The 17,543-nt window shown below is 43.5% G+C and overlaps 21 non-coding genes across 21 annotated transcripts; all 21 read left to right on the top strand.

Moving 5' to 3' along the window:
* Positions 1 to 153: 153 nt before the first annotated feature.
* Positions 154 to 236, top strand: TRNAL-UAG (transfer RNA leucine (anticodon UAG)). Its single transcript has one exon. It is a non-coding gene; the product is annotated as a tRNA-Leu (tRNA).
* A 632-nt stretch (positions 237 to 868) lies between these two features.
* On the top strand, positions 869 to 951 carry TRNAL-CAG (transfer RNA leucine (anticodon CAG)). Its single transcript has one exon. It is a non-coding gene; the product is annotated as a tRNA-Leu (tRNA).
* A 186-nt stretch (positions 952 to 1,137) lies between these two features.
* Positions 1,138 to 1,220, top strand: TRNAL-AAG (transfer RNA leucine (anticodon AAG)). Its single transcript has one exon. It is a non-coding gene; the product is annotated as a tRNA-Leu (tRNA).
* A 1,024-nt stretch (positions 1,221 to 2,244) lies between these two features.
* On the top strand, positions 2,245 to 2,327 carry TRNAL-UAG (transfer RNA leucine (anticodon UAG)). Its single transcript has one exon. It is a non-coding gene; the product is annotated as a tRNA-Leu (tRNA).
* A 632-nt stretch (positions 2,328 to 2,959) lies between these two features.
* TRNAL-CAG (transfer RNA leucine (anticodon CAG)) lies at positions 2,960 to 3,042 on the top strand. Its single transcript has one exon. It is a non-coding gene; the product is annotated as a tRNA-Leu (tRNA).
* A 1,293-nt stretch (positions 3,043 to 4,335) lies between these two features.
* TRNAL-UAG (transfer RNA leucine (anticodon UAG)) lies at positions 4,336 to 4,418 on the top strand. Its single transcript has one exon. It is a non-coding gene; the product is annotated as a tRNA-Leu (tRNA).
* A 632-nt stretch (positions 4,419 to 5,050) lies between these two features.
* On the top strand, positions 5,051 to 5,133 carry TRNAL-CAG (transfer RNA leucine (anticodon CAG)). Its single transcript has one exon. It is a non-coding gene; the product is annotated as a tRNA-Leu (tRNA).
* A 186-nt stretch (positions 5,134 to 5,319) lies between these two features.
* TRNAL-AAG (transfer RNA leucine (anticodon AAG)) lies at positions 5,320 to 5,402 on the top strand. The gene has a single exon. It is a non-coding gene; the product is annotated as a tRNA-Leu (tRNA).
* Positions 5,403 to 6,426: 1,024 nt separating this feature from the next.
* TRNAL-UAG (transfer RNA leucine (anticodon UAG)) lies at positions 6,427 to 6,509 on the top strand. The gene has a single exon. It is a non-coding gene; the product is annotated as a tRNA-Leu (tRNA).
* Positions 6,510 to 7,141: 632 nt separating this feature from the next.
* TRNAL-CAG (transfer RNA leucine (anticodon CAG)) lies at positions 7,142 to 7,224 on the top strand. Its single transcript has one exon. It is a non-coding gene; the product is annotated as a tRNA-Leu (tRNA).
* Positions 7,225 to 8,517: 1,293 nt separating this feature from the next.
* On the top strand, positions 8,518 to 8,600 carry TRNAL-UAG (transfer RNA leucine (anticodon UAG)). Its single transcript has one exon. It is a non-coding gene; the product is annotated as a tRNA-Leu (tRNA).
* Positions 8,601 to 9,232: 632 nt separating this feature from the next.
* TRNAL-CAG (transfer RNA leucine (anticodon CAG)) lies at positions 9,233 to 9,315 on the top strand. Its single transcript has one exon. It is a non-coding gene; the product is annotated as a tRNA-Leu (tRNA).
* Positions 9,316 to 9,501: 186 nt separating this feature from the next.
* Positions 9,502 to 9,584, top strand: TRNAL-AAG (transfer RNA leucine (anticodon AAG)). The gene has a single exon. It is a non-coding gene; the product is annotated as a tRNA-Leu (tRNA).
* Positions 9,585 to 10,608: 1,024 nt separating this feature from the next.
* TRNAL-UAG (transfer RNA leucine (anticodon UAG)) lies at positions 10,609 to 10,691 on the top strand. The gene has a single exon. It is a non-coding gene; the product is annotated as a tRNA-Leu (tRNA).
* A 632-nt stretch (positions 10,692 to 11,323) lies between these two features.
* TRNAL-CAG (transfer RNA leucine (anticodon CAG)) lies at positions 11,324 to 11,406 on the top strand. Its single transcript has one exon. It is a non-coding gene; the product is annotated as a tRNA-Leu (tRNA).
* A 186-nt stretch (positions 11,407 to 11,592) lies between these two features.
* TRNAL-AAG (transfer RNA leucine (anticodon AAG)) lies at positions 11,593 to 11,675 on the top strand. The gene has a single exon. It is a non-coding gene; the product is annotated as a tRNA-Leu (tRNA).
* A 1,739-nt stretch (positions 11,676 to 13,414) lies between these two features.
* On the top strand, positions 13,415 to 13,497 carry TRNAL-CAG (transfer RNA leucine (anticodon CAG)). Its single transcript has one exon. It is a non-coding gene; the product is annotated as a tRNA-Leu (tRNA).
* A 186-nt stretch (positions 13,498 to 13,683) lies between these two features.
* Positions 13,684 to 13,766, top strand: TRNAL-AAG (transfer RNA leucine (anticodon AAG)). The gene has a single exon. It is a non-coding gene; the product is annotated as a tRNA-Leu (tRNA).
* A 1,739-nt stretch (positions 13,767 to 15,505) lies between these two features.
* On the top strand, positions 15,506 to 15,588 carry TRNAL-CAG (transfer RNA leucine (anticodon CAG)). Its single transcript has one exon. It is a non-coding gene; the product is annotated as a tRNA-Leu (tRNA).
* Positions 15,589 to 15,774: 186 nt separating this feature from the next.
* On the top strand, positions 15,775 to 15,857 carry TRNAL-AAG (transfer RNA leucine (anticodon AAG)). The gene has a single exon. It is a non-coding gene; the product is annotated as a tRNA-Leu (tRNA).
* Positions 15,858 to 16,881: 1,024 nt separating this feature from the next.
* TRNAL-UAG (transfer RNA leucine (anticodon UAG)) lies at positions 16,882 to 16,964 on the top strand. Its single transcript has one exon. It is a non-coding gene; the product is annotated as a tRNA-Leu (tRNA).
* Positions 16,965 to 17,543: the final 579 nt, after the last annotated feature.

Here is a 17,543-nt window from a genome sequence, read left to right as displayed (position 1 = left end):
CCTGTGAGATAAAGTGCTTTCGTATGTGTTCTTCTGTGTTTATTGTCCTGTGCATAAAGTTGCACCTTGTGTTTGAAGGTTTAAATTATTTCAGGCTTGCATGGAGGTAGACGTTTCTGAGTAACTTTTATTCATTTCTTAAAATCCTATACTGTCAGGATGGCCGAGAGGTCTAAGGCGCTGTGTTTAGGCCACAGTCTCCTTTGGAGGAGTGGGTTCGAATCCCACTTCTGACATGCCTTTTGGAGATTTAATCTCCTTTATCAGGTTAACATCTGATGGAAGTTGCATCTGTTGGTCTTCACTTCGCACGTTATTCCGTTCTCCTCTTGTCAAGAGAGATGGGGTTTCTCATATATTTAGGTTCTATAACGTCTTGCTGACAAAGCGCAATCCTTACCAAATGAGCATAGGACCCATGTAAGAGGTCATCTGGAATAGTCATGCTCTTGTATGCACTGGCCAGACGGGCCCTGCAAATTTGGAAGAATGCCATGCATCTGGTAGACAACTGGACTCCAGCACACTTACAGCAATTTCCTTAGGGCTTTGATCAGGGGCTGCTTAAATTTGCATACTCCACCCTATGTTGTGACTTTGAGATCCCTTGTTGAAATTGCTTTAGCCAGCCAAGAGGTGGCTATTGTCTCAATTTCAAAGCAGCTTTGAGCCGTTCAAGTGGCTGGTGAATAGCACTTTCTCTTTGTTCGCCTCAAAGTTCTAAAGAGTTCTCCATAGGTCCTGCTCTGTACAGATTGTTCAAAGATCTGTTGGAAGTGCATATAATAGGATAAATAAATTGAGGGCATTCCTTTTCAGTACCTCACCTGCATGGCTGTCTGGCCTCTGGAAGATGCTGGGAAAGCAAGTCAGGATGGCCGAGTGGTCTAAGGCGCTGCGTTCAGGTCGCAGTCTCTTCTGGAGGCGTGGGTTCAAATCCCACTTCTGACAGTCCTGTGTTTACTCTAATTATTTTCTTGAGAAATATGATCATTTCCCTCGCAGTGGCTTATAGGATTGTCTTCTTGGAAGAGTGCAGTGAGTTTTTTTCTTGCTCTAGCCACTATTGGCCTCAGCTCTGTGCATTTTTTGGTTCCTAATATCTTTCTCACCCTTTAGATGAAAAAGCAGCATGGGGTCAGGATGGCCGAGTGGTCTAAGGCGCTGCGTTAAGGCCGCAGTCTCTCCTGGAGGCGTGGGTTCGAATCCCACTTCTGACAAAACTTGAATTCCATTTTCTCTCTCAGTTCCTTTAGAATCTCAGCTAAAAATTGGCAATGTAAATAATATCTGAATAAGTACCAAACTTCAGTTTCAACTGCAAATGCATTTGCCCTATTCTATCTTTAACGTTAATGTAATATTCTTCTAGCACTCGTGGTGTTTTATATTTGTTTTGTGGGGTACTTTAAAAATCTTTTTTATGAAAGAAATGGGTTACATTAAGTATTGTGATGTTTTAGGTTTCCAATAAGGAGGTTTTAAATTTTATGTCACGTCATTTTCAGATGCTTCATTCAAGAGATGTTTCCACTATAGAATGCAGAGCAAGGGCAAAAATACAAGTGATAGAGCGAGTGAGTGAGAAGGAGTGTTGTGGAAGGAGAGAATGAAACAAAGACAGAGTGAGTGAACGGCAGGGAGGCATAGAAGAGGAGTCTAGTAGTGAAGGAGACCTGCTTTTCCCTGCTCTTGACCTCCCACCCATCCCCAAACAACCACAAACATACCTTCTGTGCAAAGTTGGTATGCAGAATTTCATGCCTCAGCAAGTGAGGGTGAGTCCCAGGCCAGGGGCTAAAGAGCAAAAGAGTGCCTGTGCTCAGACTTTCCCTGCTAGGGATAGTTTATCTGGAACAAGGCCTACTCTCTTGTATCCAGCAAGGATCTAGAAATCCTGCATGTATCTGCAAGGCACATTGGCAGCATAAATTTGCATAAACTGCCCCACCTATTGCCTTCCTACTTCCTGTGCTGTAGTTGTTTGTGTAGAGAGAGAGGTCGCAGGCAAGGAAATGTTGTGAGTCGGATACAGGACCCTAAATAGCTGGTGAGAGGTATGTGGTGTTCTAAAAGCATGAAAACTGTATACCTGTGAAATAAAGTGCTTTCGTATGTGTTCTTCTGTGTTTATTGTCCTGTGCATAAAGTTGCACCTTGTGTTTGAAGGTTTAAATTATTTCAGGCTTGCATGGAGGTAGACGTTTCTGAGTAACTTTTATTCATTTCTTAAAAGCCTATACTGTCAGGGTGGCCGAGAGGTCTAAGGTGCTGTGTTTAGGCCACAGTCTCCTTTGGAGGCGTGGGTTCGAATCCCACTTCTGACATGCCTTTTGGAGATTTAATCTCCTTTATCAGGTTAACATCTGATGGAAGTTGCATCTGTTGGTCTTCACCTGGCACGTTATTCCGTTCTCCTCTTGTCAAGAGAGATGGGGTTTCTCATATATTTAGGTTCTATAACGTCTTGCTGACAAAGCGCAATCCTTACCAAATGAGCATAGGACCCATGTAAGAGGTCATCTGGAAGAGTCATGCTCTTGTATGCCCTGGCCAGACGGGCCCTGCAAATTTGGAAGAATGCCATTCATCTGGTAGACAACTGGACTCCAGCACACTTACAGCAATCTCCTCAGGGCTTTGATCAGGGGCTGCTTAAATTTGCATACTCCACCCTATGTTGTGACTTTGAGATCCCTTGTTGAAATTGCTTTAGCCAGCCAAGAGGTGGCTATTGTCTCAATTTCAAAGCAGCTTTGAGCCGTTCAAGTGGCTGGTGAATAGCACTTTCTCTTTGTTTGCCTCAAAGTTCTAAAGAGTTCTCCATAGGTCCTGCTCTGTACAGATTGTTCAAAGATCTGTTGGAAGTGCATATAATAGGATAAATAAATTGAGGGCATTCCTTTTCAGTACCTCACCTGCATGGCTGTCTGGCCTCTGGAAGATGCTGGGAAAGCAAGTCAGGATGGCCGAGTGGTCTAAGGCGCTGCGTTCAGGTCGCAGTCTCCTCTGGAGGCGTGGGTTCAAATCCCACTTCTGACAGTCCTGTGTTTACTCTAATTTTTTTCTTGAGAAATATGATCATTTCCCTCGCAGTGGCCTTTAGGATTGTCTTCTTGGAAGAGTGCAGTGAGTTTTTTTCTTGCTCTAGCCACTATTGGCCTAAGCTCTGTGCATTTTTTGGTTCCTAATATCTTTCTCACGCTTTAGATGAAAAAGCACCATGGGGTCAGGATGGCCGAGTGGTCTAAGGCGCTGCCTTAAGGCCGCAGTCTCTCCTGGAGGCGTGGGTTCGAATCCCACTTCTGACAAAACTTGAATTCCATTTTCTCTCTCAGTTCCTTTAGAATCTCAGCTAAAAATTGGCAATGTAAATAATATCTGAATAAGTACCAAACTTCAGTTTCAACTGCAAAGGCATTTGCCCTATTCTATCTTTAACGTTAATGTAATATTCTTCTAGCACTCGTGGTGTTTTATATTTCTTTTGTGGGGTACTTTAAAAATCTTTTTTATGAAAGAAATGGGTTACATTAAGTCTTGTGATGTTTTAGGTTTCCAATAAGGAGGTTTTAAATTTTATGTCACGTCATTTTCAGATGCTTCTTTCAAGAGATGTTTCCACTATAGAATGCAGAGCAAGGGCAAAAATACAAGTGATAGAGCGAGTGAGTGAGAAGGAGTGTTGTGGAAGGACAGAATGAAACAAAGACAGAGTGAGTGAACGGCAGGGAGGCATAGAAGAGTAGTCTAGTAGTGAAGGAGACCTGCTTTTCCCTGCTCTTGACCTCCCACCCATCCCCAAACAACCACAAACATACCTTCTGTGCAAAGTTGGTATGCAGAATTTCACGCCTCAGCAAGTGAGGGTGAGTCCCAGGCCAGGGGCTAAAGAGCAAAAGAGTGCCTGTGCTCAGACTTTCCCTGCTAGGGATAGTTTATCTGGAACAAGGCCTACTCTCTTGTATCCAGCAAGGATCTAGAAATCCTGCATGAATCTGCAAGGCACATTGGCAGCATAAATTTGCATAAACTGCCCCACCTATTGCCTTCCTACTTCCTGTGCTGTAGTTGTTTGTGTAGAGAGAGAGGTCGCAGGCAAGGAAATGTTGTGAGTCGGATACAGGACCCTAAATAGCTGGTGAGAGGTATGTGGTGTTCTAAAAGCATGAAAACTGTATACCTGTGAAATAAAGTGCTTTCGTATGTGTTCTTCTGTGTTTATTGTCCTGTGCATAAAGTTGCACCTTGTGTTTGAAGGTTTAAATTATTTCAGGCTTGCATGGAGGTAGACGTTTCTGAGTAACTTTTATTCATTTATTAAAAGCCTATACTGTCAGGATGGCCGAGAGGTCTAAGGCGCTGTGTTTAGGCCACAGTCTCCTTTGGAGGCGTGGGTTCGAATCCCACTTCTGACATGCCTTTTGGAGATTTAATCTCCTTTATCAGGTTAACATCTGATGGAAGTTGCATCTGTTGGTCTTCACTTGGCACGTTATTCCGTTCTCCTCTTGTCAAGAGAGATGGGGTTTCTCATATATTTAGGTTCTATAACGTCTTGCTGACAAAGCGCAATCCTTACCAAATGAGCATAGGACCCATGTAAGAGGTCATCTGGAAGAGTCATACTCTTGTATGCCCTGGCCAGACGGGCCCTGCAAATTTGGAAGAATGCCATTCATCTGGTAGACAACTGGACTCCAGCACACTTACAGCAATCTCCTCAGGGCTTTGATCAGGGGCTGCTTAAATTTGCATACTCCACCCTATGTTGTGACTTTGAGATCCCTTGTTGAAATTGCTTTAGCCAGCCAAGAGGTGGCTATTGTCTCAATTTCAAAGCAGCTTTGAGCCGTTCAAGTGGCTGGTGAATAGCACTTTCTCTTTGTTTGCCTCAAAGTTCTAAAGAGTTCTCCATAGGTCCTGCTCTGTACAGATTGTTCAAAGATCTGTTGGAAGTGCATATAATAGGATAAATAAATTGAGGGCATTCCTTTTCAGTACCTCACCTGCATGGCTGTCTGGCCTCTGGAAGATGCTGGGAAAGCAAGTCAGGATGGCCGAGTGGTCTAAGGCGCTGCGTTCAGGTCGCAGTCTCCTCTGGAGGCGTGGGTTCAAATCCCACTTCTGACAGTCCTGTGTTTACTCTAATTTTTTTCTTGAGAAATATGATCATTTCCCTCGCAGTGGCTTATAGGATTGTCTTCTTGGAAGAGTGCAGTGAGTTTTTTTCTTGCTCTAGCCACTATTGGCCTAAGCTCTGTGCATTTTTTGGTTCCTAATATCTTTCTCAGGCTTTAGATGAAAAAGCACCATGGGGTCAGGATGGCCGAGTGGTCTAAGGCGCTGCGTTAAGGCCGCAGTCTCTCCTGGAGGCGTGGGTTCGAATCCCACTTCTGACAAAACTTGAATTCCATTTTCTCTCTCAGTTCCTTTAGAATCTCAGCTAAAAATTGGCAATGTAAATAATATCTGAATAAGTACCAAACTTCAGTTTCAACTGCAAAGGCATTTGCCCTATTCTATCTTTAACGTTAATGTAATATTCTTCTAGCACTCGTGGTGTTTTATATTTCTTTTGTGGGGTACTTTAAAAATCTTTTTTATGAAAGAAATGGGTTACATTAAGTCTTGTGATGTTTTAGGTTTCCAATAAGGAGGTTTTAAATTTTATGTCACGTCATTTTCAGATGCTTCTTTCAAGAGATGTTTCCACTATAGAATGCAGAGCAAGGGCAAAAATACAAGTGATAGAGCGAGTGATTGAGAAGGAGTGTTGTGGAAGGACAGAATGAAACAAAGACAGAGTGAGTGAACGGCAGGGAGGCATAGAAGAGTAGTCTAGTAGTGAAGGAGACCTGCTTTTCCCTGCTCTTGACCTCCCACCCATCCCCAAACAACCACAAACATACCTTCTGTGCAAAGTTGGTATGCAGAATTTCACGCCTCAGCAAGTGAGGGTGAGTCCCAGGCCAGGGGCTAAAGAGCAAAAGAGTGCCTGTGCTCAGACTTTCCCTGCTAGGGATAGTTTATCTGGAACAAGGCCTACTCTCTTGTATCCAGCAAGGATCTAGAAATCCTGCATGAATCTGCAAGGCACATTGGCAGCATAAATTTGCATAAACTGCCCCACCTATTGCCTTCCTACTTCCTGTGCTGTAGTTGTTTGTGTAGAGAGAGAGGTCGCAGGCAAGGAAATGTTGTGAGTCGGATACAGGACCCTAAATAGCTGGTGAGAGGTATGTGGTGTTCTAAAAGCATGAAAACTGTATACCTGTGAAATAAAGTGCTTTCGTATGTGTTCTTCTGTGTTTATTGTCCTGTGCATAAAGTTGCACCTTGTGTTTGAAGGTTTAAATTATTTCAGGCTTGCATGGAGGTAGACGTTTCTGAGTAACTTTTATTCATTTCTTAAAAGCCTATACTGTCAGGATGGCCGAGAGGTCTAAGGCGCTGTGTTTAGGCCACAGTCTCCTTTGGAGGCGTGGGTTCGAATCCCACTTCTGACATGCCTTTTGGAGATTTAATCTCCTTTATCAGGTTAACATCTGATGGAAGTTGCATCTGTTGGTCTTCACTTGGCACGTTATTCCGTTCTCCTCTTGTCAAGAGAGATGGGGTTTCTCATATATTTAGGTTCTATAACGTCTTGCTGACAAAGCGCAATCCTTACCAAATGAGCATAGGACCCATGTAAGAGGTCATCTGGCAGAGTCATGCTCTTGTATGCCCTGGCCAGACGGGCCCTGCAAATTTGGAAGAATGCCATGCATCTGGTAGACAACTGGACTCCAGCACACTTACAGCAATTTCCTTAGGGCTTTGATCAGGGGCTGCTTAAATTTGCATACTCCACCCTATGTTGTGACTTTGAGATCCCTTGTTGAAATTGCTTTAGCCAGCCAAGAGGTGGCTATTGTCTCAATTTCAAAGCAGCTTTGAGCCGTTCAAGTGGCTGGTGAATAGCACTTTCTCTTTGTTCGCCTCAAAGTTCTAAAGAGTTCTCCATAGGTCCTGCTCTGTACAGATTGTTCAAAGATCTGTTGGAAGTGCATATAATAGGATAAATAAATTGAGGGCATTCCTTTTCAGTACCTCACCTGCATGGCTGTCTGGCCTCTGGAAGATGCTGGGAAAGCAAGTCAGGATGGCCGAGTGGTCTAAGGCGCTGCGTTCAGGTCGCAGTCTCCTCTGGAGGTGTGGGTTCAAATCCCACTTCTGACAGTCCTGTGTATACTCTAATTTTTTTCTTGAGAAATATGATCATTTCCCTCGCAGTGGCTTATAGGATTGTCTTCTTGGAAGAGTGCAGTGAGTTTTTTTCTTGCTCTAGCCACTATTGGCCTAAGCTCTGTGCATTTTTTGGTTCCTAATATCTTTCTCACCCTTTAGATGAAAAAGCAGCATGGGGTCAGGATGGCCGAGTTGTCTAAGGCGCTGCGTTAAGGCCGCAGTCTCTCCTGGAGGCGTGGGTTCAAATCCCACTTCTGACAAAACTTGAATTCCATTTTCTCTCTCAGTTCCTTTAGAATCTCAGCTAAAAATTGGCAATGTAAATAATATCTGAATAAGTACCAAACTTCAGTTTCAACTGCAAATGCATTTGCCCTATTCTATCTTTAACGTTAATGTAATATTCTTCTAGCACTCGTGGTGTTTTATATTTGTTTTGTGGGGTACTTTAAAAATCTTTTTTATGAAAGAAATGGGTTACATTAAGTCTTGTGATGTTTTAGGTTTACAATAAGGAGGTTTTAAATTTTATGTCACGTCATTTTCAGATGCTTCATTCAAGAGATGTTTCCACTATAGAATGCAGAGCAAGGGCAAAAATACAAGTGATAGAGCGAGTGAGTGAGAAGGAGTGTTGTGGAAGGAGAGAATGAAACAAAGACAGAGTGAGTGAATGGCAGGGAGGCATAGAAGAGGAGTCTAGTAGTGCAGGAGACCTGCTTTTCCCTGCTCTTGACCTCCCACCCATCCCCAAACAACCACAAACATACCTTCTGTGCAAAGTTGGTATGCAGATTTTCACGCCTCAGCAAGTGAGGGTGAGTCCCAGGCCAGGGGCTAAAGAGCAAAAGAGTGCCTGTGCTCAGACTTTCCCTGCTAGGGATAGTTTATCTGGAACAAGGCCTACTCTCTTGTATCCAGCAAGGATCTAGAAATCCTGCATGAATCTGCAAGGCACATTGGCAGCATAAATTTGCATAAACTGCCCCACCTATTGCCTTCCTACTTCCTGTGCTGTAGTTGTTTGTGTAGAGAGAGAGGTCGCAGGCAAGGAAATGTTGTGAGTCGGATACAGGACCCTAAATAGCTGGTGAGAGGTATGTGGTGTTCTAAAAGCATGAAAACTGTATACCTGTGAAATAAAGTGCTTTCGTATGTGTTCTTCTGTGTTTATTGTCCTGTGCATAAAGTTGCACCTTGTGTTTGAAGGTTTAAATTATTTCAGGCTTGCATGGAGGTAGACGTTTCTGAGTAACTTTTATTCATTTCTTAAAAGCCTATACTGTCAGGATGGCCGAGAGGTCTAAGGCGCTGTGTTTAGGCCACAGTCTCCTTTGGAGGCGTGGGTTCGAATCCCACTTCTGACATGCCTTTTGGAGATTTAATCTCCTTTATCAGGTTAACATCTGATGGAAGTTGCATCTGTTGGTCTTCACTTGGCACGTTATTCCGTTCTCCTCTTGTCAAGAGAGATGGGGTTTCTCATATATTTAGGTTCTATAACGTCTTGCTGACAAAGCGCAATCCTTACCAAATGAGCATAGGACCCATGTAAGAGGTCATCTGGAATAGTCATGCTCTTGTATGCACTGGCCAGACGGGCCCTGCAAATTTGGAAGAATGCCATGCATCTGGTAGACAACTGGACTCCAGCACACTTACAGCAATTTCCTTAGGGCTTTGATCAGGGGCTGCTTAAATTTGCATACTCCACCCTATGTTGTGACTTTGAGATCCCTTGTTGAAATTGCTTTAGCCAGCCAAGAGGTGGCTATTGTCTCAATTTCAAAGCAGCTTTGAGCCGTTCAAGTGGCTGGTGAATAGCACTTTCTCTTTGTTCGCCTCAAAGTTCTAAAGAGTTCTCCATAGGTCCTGCTCTGTACAGATTGTTCAAAGATCTGTTGGAAGTGCATATAATAGGATAAATAAATTGAGGGCATTCCTTTTCAGTACCTCACCTGCATGGCTGTCTGGCCTCTGGAAGATGCTGGGAAAGCAAGTCAGGATGGCCGAGTGGTCTAAGGCGCTGCGTTCAGGTCGCAGTCTCCTCTGGAGGCGTGGGTTCAAATCCCACTTCTGACAGTCCTGTGTTTACTCTAATTTTTTTCTTGAGAAATATGATCATTTCCCTCGCAGTGGCTTATAGGATTGTCTTCTTGGAAGAGTGCAGTGAGTTTTTTTCTTGCTCTAGCCACTATTGGCCTAAGCTCTGTGCATTTTTTGGTTCCTAATATCTTTCTCACCCTTTAGATGAAAAAGCAGTATGGGGTCAGGATGGCCGAGTGGTCTAAGGCGCTGCGTTAAGGCCGCAGTCTCTCCTGGAGGCGTGGGTTCGAATCCCACTTCTGACAAAACTTGAATTCCATTTTCTCTCTCAGTTCCTTTAGAATCTCAGCTAAAAATTGGCAATGTAAATAATATCTGAATAAGTACCAAACTTCAGTTTCAACTGCAAATGCATTTGCCCTATTCTATCTTTAACGTTAATGTAATATTCTTCTAGCACTCGTGGTGTTTTATATTTGTTTTGTGGGGTACTTTAAAAATCTTTTTTATGAAAGAAATGGGTTACATTAAGTCTTGTGATGTTTTAGGTTTCCAATAAGGAGGTTTTAAATTTTATGTCACGTCATTTTCAGATGCTTCATTCAAGAGATGTTTCCACTATAGAATGCAGAGCAAGGGCAAAAATACAAGTGATAGAGCGAGTGAGTGAGAAGGAGTGTTGTGGAAGGAGAGAATGAAACAAAGACAGAGTGAGTGAACGGCAGGGAGGCATAGAAGAGGAGTCTAGTAGTGAAGGAGACCTGCTTTTCCCTGCTCTTGACCTCCCACCCATCCCCAAACAACCACAAACATACCTTCTGTGCAAAGTTGGTATGCAGAATTTCACGCCTCAGCAAGTGAGGGTGAGTCCCAGGCCAGGGGCTAAAGAGCAAAAGAGTGCCTGTGCTCAGACTTTCCCTGCTAGGGATAGTTTATCTGGAACAAACCCTACTCTCTTGTATCCAGCAAGGATCTAGAAATCCTGCATGAATCTGCAAGGCACATTGGCAGCATAAATTTGCATAAACTGCCCCACCTATTGCCTTCCTACTTCCTGTGCTGTAGTTGTTTGTGTAGAGAGAGAGGTCGCAGGCAAGGAAATGTTGTGAGTCGGATACAGGACCCTAAATAGCTGGTGAGAGGTATGTGGTGTTCTAAAAGCATGAAAACTGTATACCTGTGAAATAAAGTGCTTTCGTATGTGTTCTTCTGTGTTTATTGTCCTGTGCATAAAGTTGCACCTTGTGTTTGAAGGTTTAAATTATTTCAGGCTTGCATTGAGGTAGACGTTTCTGAGTAACTTTTATTCATTTCTTAAAAGCATATACTGTCAGGATGGCCGAGAGGTCTAAGGCGCTGTGTTTAGGCCACAGTCTCCTTTGGAGGCGTGGGTTCGAATCCCACTTCTGACATGCCTTTTGGAGATTTAATCTCCTTTATCAGGTTAACATCTGATGGAAGTTCCATCTGTTGGTCTTCACTTGGCACGTTATTCCGTTCTCCTCTTGTCAAGAGAGATGGGGTTTCTCATATATTTAGGTTCTATAACGTCTTGCTGACAAAACGCAATCCTTACCAAATGAGCATAGGACCCATGTAAGAGGTCATCTGGAAGAGTCATGCTCTTGTATGCCCTGGCCAGACGGGCCCTGCAAATTTGGAAGAATGCCATTCATCTGGTAGACAACTGGACTCCAGCACACTTACAGCAATCTCCTCAGGGCTTTGATCAGGGGCTGCTTAAATTTGCATACTCCACCCTATGTTGTGACTTTGAGATCCCTTGTTGAAATTGCTTTAGCCAGCCAAGAGGTGGCTATTGTCTCAATTTCAAAGCAGCTTTGAGCCGTTCAAGTGGCTGGTGAATAGCACTTTCTCTTTGTTTGCCTCAAAGTTCTAAAGAGTTCTCCATAGGTCCTGCTCTGTACAGATTGTTCAAAGATCTGTTGGAAGTGCATATAATAGGATAAATAAATTGAGGGCATTCCTTTTCAGTACCTCACCTGCATGGCTGTCTGGCCTCTGGAAGATGCTGGGAAAGCAAGTCAGGATGGCCGAGTGGTCTAAGGCGCTGCGTTCAGGTCGCAGTCTCCTCTGGAGGCGTGGGTTCAAATCCCACTTCTGACAGTCCTGTGTTTACTCTAATTTTTTTCTTGAGAAATATGATCATTTCCCTCGCAGTGGCTTATAGGATTGTCTTCTTGGAAGAGTGCAGTGAGTTTTTTTCTTGCTCTAGCCACTATTGGCCTAAGCTCTGTGCATTTTTTGGTTCCTAATATCTTTCTCACCCTTTAGATGAAAAAGCACCATGGGGTCAGGATGGCCGAGTGGTCTAAGGCGCTGCGTTAAGGCCGCAGTCTCTCCTGGAGGCGTGGGTTCGAATCCCACTTCTGACAAAACTTGAATTCCATTTTCTCTCTCAGTTCCTTTAGAATCTCAGCTAAAAATTGGCAATGTAAATAATATCTGAATAAGTACCAAACTTCAGTTTCAACTGCAAATGCATTTGCCCTATTCTATCTTTAACGTTAATGTAATATTCTTCTAGCACTCGTGGTGTTTTATATTTCTTTTGTGGGGTACTTTAAAAATCTTTTTTATGAAAGAAATGGGTTACATTAAGTCTTGTGATGTTTTAGGTTTACAATAAGGAGGTTTTAAACTTTATGTCACGTCATTTTCAGATGCTTCATTCAAGAGATGTTTCCACTATAGAATGCAAAGCAAGGGCAAAAATACAAGTGATAGAGCGAGTGAGTGAGAAGGAGTGTTGTGGAAGGAGAGAATGAAACAAAGACAGAGTGAGTGAACGGCAGGGTGGCATAGAAGAGGAGTCTAGTAGTGCAGGAGACCTGCGTTTCCCTGCTCTTGACCTCCCACCCATCCCCAAACAACCACAAACATACCTTCTGTGCAAAGTTGGTATGCAGATTTTCACGCCTCAGCAAGTGAGGGTGAGTCCCAGGCCAGGGGCTAAAGAGCAAAAGAGTGCCTGTGCTCAGACTTTCCCTGCTAGGGATAGTTTATCTGGAACAAGGCCTACTCTCTTGTATCCAGCAAGGATCTAGAAATCCTGCATGAATCTGCAAGGCACATTGGCAGCATAAATTTGCATAAACTGCCCCACCTATTGCCTTCCTACTTCCTGTGCTGTAGTTGTTTGTGTAGAGAGAGAGGTCGCAGGCAAGGAAATGTTGTGAGTCGGATACAGGACCCTAAATAGCTGGTGAGAGGTATGTGGTGTTCTAAAAGCATGAAAACTGTATACCTGTGAAATAAAGTGCTTTCGTATGTGTTCTTCTGTGTTTATTGTCCTGTGCATAAAGTTGCACCTTGTGTTTGAAGGTTTAAATTATTTCAGGCTTGCATGGAGGTAGACGTTTCTGAGTAACTTTTATTCATTTCTTAAAAGCCTATACTGTCAGGATGGCCGAGAGGTCTAAGGTGCTGTGTTTAGGCCACAGTCTCCTTTGGAGGCGTGGGTTCGAATTCCACTTCTGACATTCCTTTTGGAGATTTAATCTCCTTTATCAGGTTAACATCTGATGGAAGTTGCATCTGTTGGTCTTCACCTGGCACGTTATTCCGTTCTCCTCTTGTCAAGAGAGATGGGGTTTCTCATATATTTAGGTTCTATAACGTCTTGCTGACAAAGCGCAATCCTTACCAAATGAGCATAGGACCCATGTAAGAGGTCATCTGGAAGAGTCATGCTCTTGTATGCCCTGGCCAGACGGGCCCTGCAAATTTGGAAGAATGCCATGCATCTGGTAGACAACTGGACTCCAGCACACTTACAGCAATTTCCTTAGGGCTTTGATCAGGGGCTGCTTAAATTTGCATACTCCACCCTATGTTGTGACTTTGAGATCCCTTGTTGAAATTGCTTTAGCCAGCCAAGAGGTGGCTATTGTCTCAATTTCAAAGCAGCTTTGAGCCGTTCAAGTGGCTGGTGAATAGCACTTTCTCTTTGTTCGCCTCAAAGTTCTAAAGAGTTCTCCATAGGTCCTGCTCTGTACAGATTGTTCAAAGATCTGTTGGAAGTGCATATAATAGGATAAATAAATTGAGGGCATTCCTTTTCAGTACCTCACCTGCATGGCTGTCTGGCCTCTGGAAGATGCTGGGAAAGCAAGTCAGGATGGCCCAGTGGTCTAAGGCGCTGCGTTCAGGTCGCAGTCTCCTCTGGAGGCGTGGGTTCAAATCCCACTTCTGACAGTCCTGTGTTTACTCTAATTATTTTCTTGAGAAATATGATCATTTCCCTCGCAGTGGCTTATAGGATTGTCTTCTTGGAAGAGTGCAGTGAGTTTTTTTCTTGCTCTAGCCACTATTGCCCTCAGCTCTGTGCATTTTTTGGTTCCTAATATCTTTCTCACCCTTTAGATGAAAAAGCAGCATGGGGTCAGGATGGCCGAGTGGTCTAAGGCGCTGCGTTAAGGCCGCAGTCTCTCCTGGAGGTGTGGGTTCGAATCCCACTTCTGACAAAACTTGAATTCCATTTTCTCTCTCAGTTCCTTTAGAATCTCAGCTAAAAATTGGCAATGTAAATAATATCTGAATAAGTACCAAACTTCAGTTTCAACTGCAAATGCATTTGCCCTATTCTATCTTTAACGTTAATGTAATATTCTTCTAGCACTCGTGGTGTTTTATATTTGTTTTGTGGGGTACTTTAAAAATCTTTTTTATGAAAGAAATGGGTTACATTAAGTCTTGTGATGTTTTAGGTTTCCAATAAGGAGGTTTTAAATTTTATGTCACGTCATTTTCAGATGCTTCATTCAAGAGATGTTTCCACTATAGAATGCAGAGCAAGGGCAAAAATACAAGTGATAGAGCGAGTGAGTGAGAAGGAGTGTTGTGGAAGGAGAGAATGAAACAAAGACAGAGTGAGTGAACGGCAGGGAGGCATAGAAGAGGAGTCTAGTAGTGAAGGAGACCTGCTTTTCCCTGCTCTTGACCTCCCACCCATCCCCAAACAACCACAAACATACCTTCTGTGCAAAGTTGGTATGCAGAATTTCACGCCTCAGCAAGTGAGGGTGAGTCCCAGGCCAGGGGCTAAAGAGCAAAAGAGTGCCTGTGCTCAGACTTTCCCTGCTAGGGATAGTTTATCTGGAACAAGGCCTACTCTCTTGTATCCAGCAAGGATCTAGAAATCCTGCATGAATCTGCAAGGCACATTGGCAGCATAAATTTGCATAAACTGCCCCACCTATTGCCTTCCTACTTCCTGTGCTGTAGTTGTTTGTGTAGAGAGAGAGGTCGCAGGCAAGGAAATGTTGTGAGTCGGATACAGGACCCTAAATAGCTGGTGAGAGGTATGTGGTGTTCTAAAAGCATGAAAACTGTATACCTGTGAAATAAAGTGCTTTCGTATGTGTTCTTCTGTGTTTATTGTCCTGTGCATAAAGTTGCACCTTGTGTTTGAAGGTTTAAATTATTTCAGGCTTGCATGGAGGTAGACGTTTCTGAGTAACTTTTATTCATTTATCAAAAGCCTATACTTTCAGGATGGCCGAGAGGTCTAAGGCGCTGTGTTTAGGCCACAGTCTCCTTTGGAGGCGTGGGTTCGATTCCCACTTCTGACATGCCTTTTGGAGATTTAATCTCCTTTATCAGGTTAACATCTGATGGAAGTTGCATCTGTTGGTCTTCACTTGGCACGTTATTCCGTTCTCCTCTTGTCAAGAGAGATGGGGTTTCTCATATATTTAGGTTCTATAACGTCTTGCTGACAAAGCGCAATCCTTACCAAATGAGCATAGGACCCATGTAAGAGGTCATCTGGAAGAGTCATGCTCTTGTATGCCCTGGCCAGACGGGCCCTGCAAATTTGGAAGAATGCCATTCATCTGGTAGACAACTGGACTCCAGCACACTTACAGCAATCTCCTCAGGGCTTTGATCAGGGGCTGCTTAAATTTGCATACTGCACCCTATGTTGTGACTTTGAGATCCCTTGTTGAAATTGCTTTAGCCAGCCAAGAGGTGGCTATTGTCTCAATTTCAAAGCAGCTTTGAGCCGTTCAAGTGGCTGGTGAATAGCACTTTCTCTTTGTTTGCCTCAAAGTTCTAAAGAGTTCTCCATAGGTCCTGCTCTGTACAGATTGTTCAAAGATCTGTTGGAAGTGCATATAATAGGATAAATAAATTGAGGGCATTCCTTTTCAGTACCTCACCTGCATGGCTGTCTGGCCTCTGGAAGATGCTGGGAAAGCAAGTCAGGATGGCCGAGTGGTCTAAGGCGCTGCGTTCAGGTCGCAGTCTCCTCTGGAGGCGTGGGTTCAAATCCCACTTCTGACAGTCCTGTGTTTACTCTAATTTTTTTCTTGAGAAATATGATCATTTCCCTCGCAGTGGCTTATAGAATTGTCTTCTTGGAAGAGTGCAGTGAGTTTTTTTCTTGCTCTAGCCACTATTGGCCTAAGCTCTGTGCATTTTTTGGTTCCTAATATCTTTCTCACCCTTTAGATGAAAAAGCACCATGGGGTCAGGATGGCCGAGTGGTCTAAGGTGCTGCGTTAAGGCCGCAGTCTCTCCTGGAGGCGTGGGTTCGAATCCCACTTCTGACAAAACTTGAATTCCATTTTCTCTCTCAGTTCCTTTAGAATCTCAGCTAAAAATTGGCAATGTAAATAATATCTGAATAAGTACCAAACTTCAGTTTCAACTGCAAAGGCATTTGCCCTATTCTATCTTTAACGTTAATGTAATATTCTTCTAGCACTCGTGGTGTTTTATATTTGTTTTGTGGGGTACTTTAAAAATCTTTTTTATGAAAGAAATGGGTTACATTAAGTCTTGTGATGTTTTAGGTTTCCAATAAGGAGGTTTTAAATTTTATGTCACGTCATTTTCAGATGCTTCTTTCAAGAGATGTTTCCACTATAGAATGCAGAGCAAGGGCAAAAATACAAGCGATAGAGCGAGTGAGTGAGAAGGAGTGTTGTGGAAGGAGAGAATGAAACAAAGACAGAGTGAGTGAACGGCAGGGAGGCATAGAAGAGTAGTCTAGTAGTGAAGGAGACCTGCTTTTCCCTGCTCTTGACCTCCCACCCATCCCCAAACAACCACAAACATACCTTCTGTGCAAAGTTGGTATGCAGAATTTCACGCCTCAGCAAGTGAGGGTGAGTCCCAGGCCAGGGGCTAAAGAGCAAAAGAGTGCCTGTGCTCAGACTTTCCCTGCTAGGGATAGTTTATCTGGAACAAGGCCTACTCTCTTGTATCCAGCAAGGATCTAGAAATCCTGCATGAATCTGCAAGGCACATTGGCAGCATAAATTTGCATAAACTGCCCCACCTATTGCCTTCCTACTTCCTGTGCTGTAGTTGTTTGTGTAGAGAGAGAGGTCGCAGGCAAGGAAATGTTGTGAGTCGGATACAGGACCCTAAATAGCTGGTGAGAGGTATGTGGTGTTCTAAAAGCATGAAAACTGTATACCTGTGAAATAAAGTGCTTTCGTGTGTGTTCTTCTGTGTTTATTGTCCTGTGCATAAAGTTGCACCTTGTGTTTGAAGGTTTAAATTATTTCAGGCTTGCATGGAGGTAGACGTTTCTGAGTAACTTTTATTCATTTCTTAAAAGCCTATACTGTCAGGATGGCCGAGAGGTCTAAGGCGCTGTGTTTAGGCCACAGTCTCCTTTGGAGGCGTGGGTTCGAATCCCACTTCTGACATGCCTTTTGGAGATTTAATCTCCTTTATCAGGTTAACATCTGATGGAAGTTGCATCTGTTGGTCTTCACTTGGCACGTTATTCCGTTCTCCTCTTCTCAAGAGAGATGGGGTTTCTCATATATTTAGGTTCTATAACGTCTTGCTGACAAAGCGCAATCCTTACCAAATGAGCATAGGACCCATGTAAGAGGTCATCTGGAATAGTCATGCTCTTGTATGCACTGGCCAGACGGGCCCTGCAAATTTGGAAGAATGCCATGCATCTGGTAGACAACTGGACTCCAGCACACTTACAGCAATTTCCTTAGGGCTTTGATCAGGGGCTGCTTAAATTTGCATACTCCACCCTATGTTGTGACTTTGAGATCCCTTGTTGAAATTGCTTTAGCCAGCCAAGAGGTGGCTATTGTCTCAATTTCAAAGCAGCTTTGAGCCATTCAAGTGGCTGGTGAATAGCACTTTCTCTTTGTTCGCCTCAAAGTTCTAAAGAGTTCTCCATAGGTCCTGCTCTGTACAGATTGTTCAAAGATCTGTTGGAAGTGCATATAATAGGATAAATAAATTGAGGGCATTCCTTT

Source organism: Triturus cristatus, chromosome 6 (genome assembly GCF_964204655.1).
Source record: "Triturus cristatus chromosome 6, aTriCri1.1, whole genome shotgun sequence".
Lineage (NCBI taxonomy): Eukaryota > Metazoa > Chordata > Amphibia > Caudata > Salamandridae > Triturus > Triturus cristatus.
The sequence above is the reverse complement of the archived record's forward strand: the minus strand, read 5'-3'. Positions and strand labels throughout refer to the sequence as shown.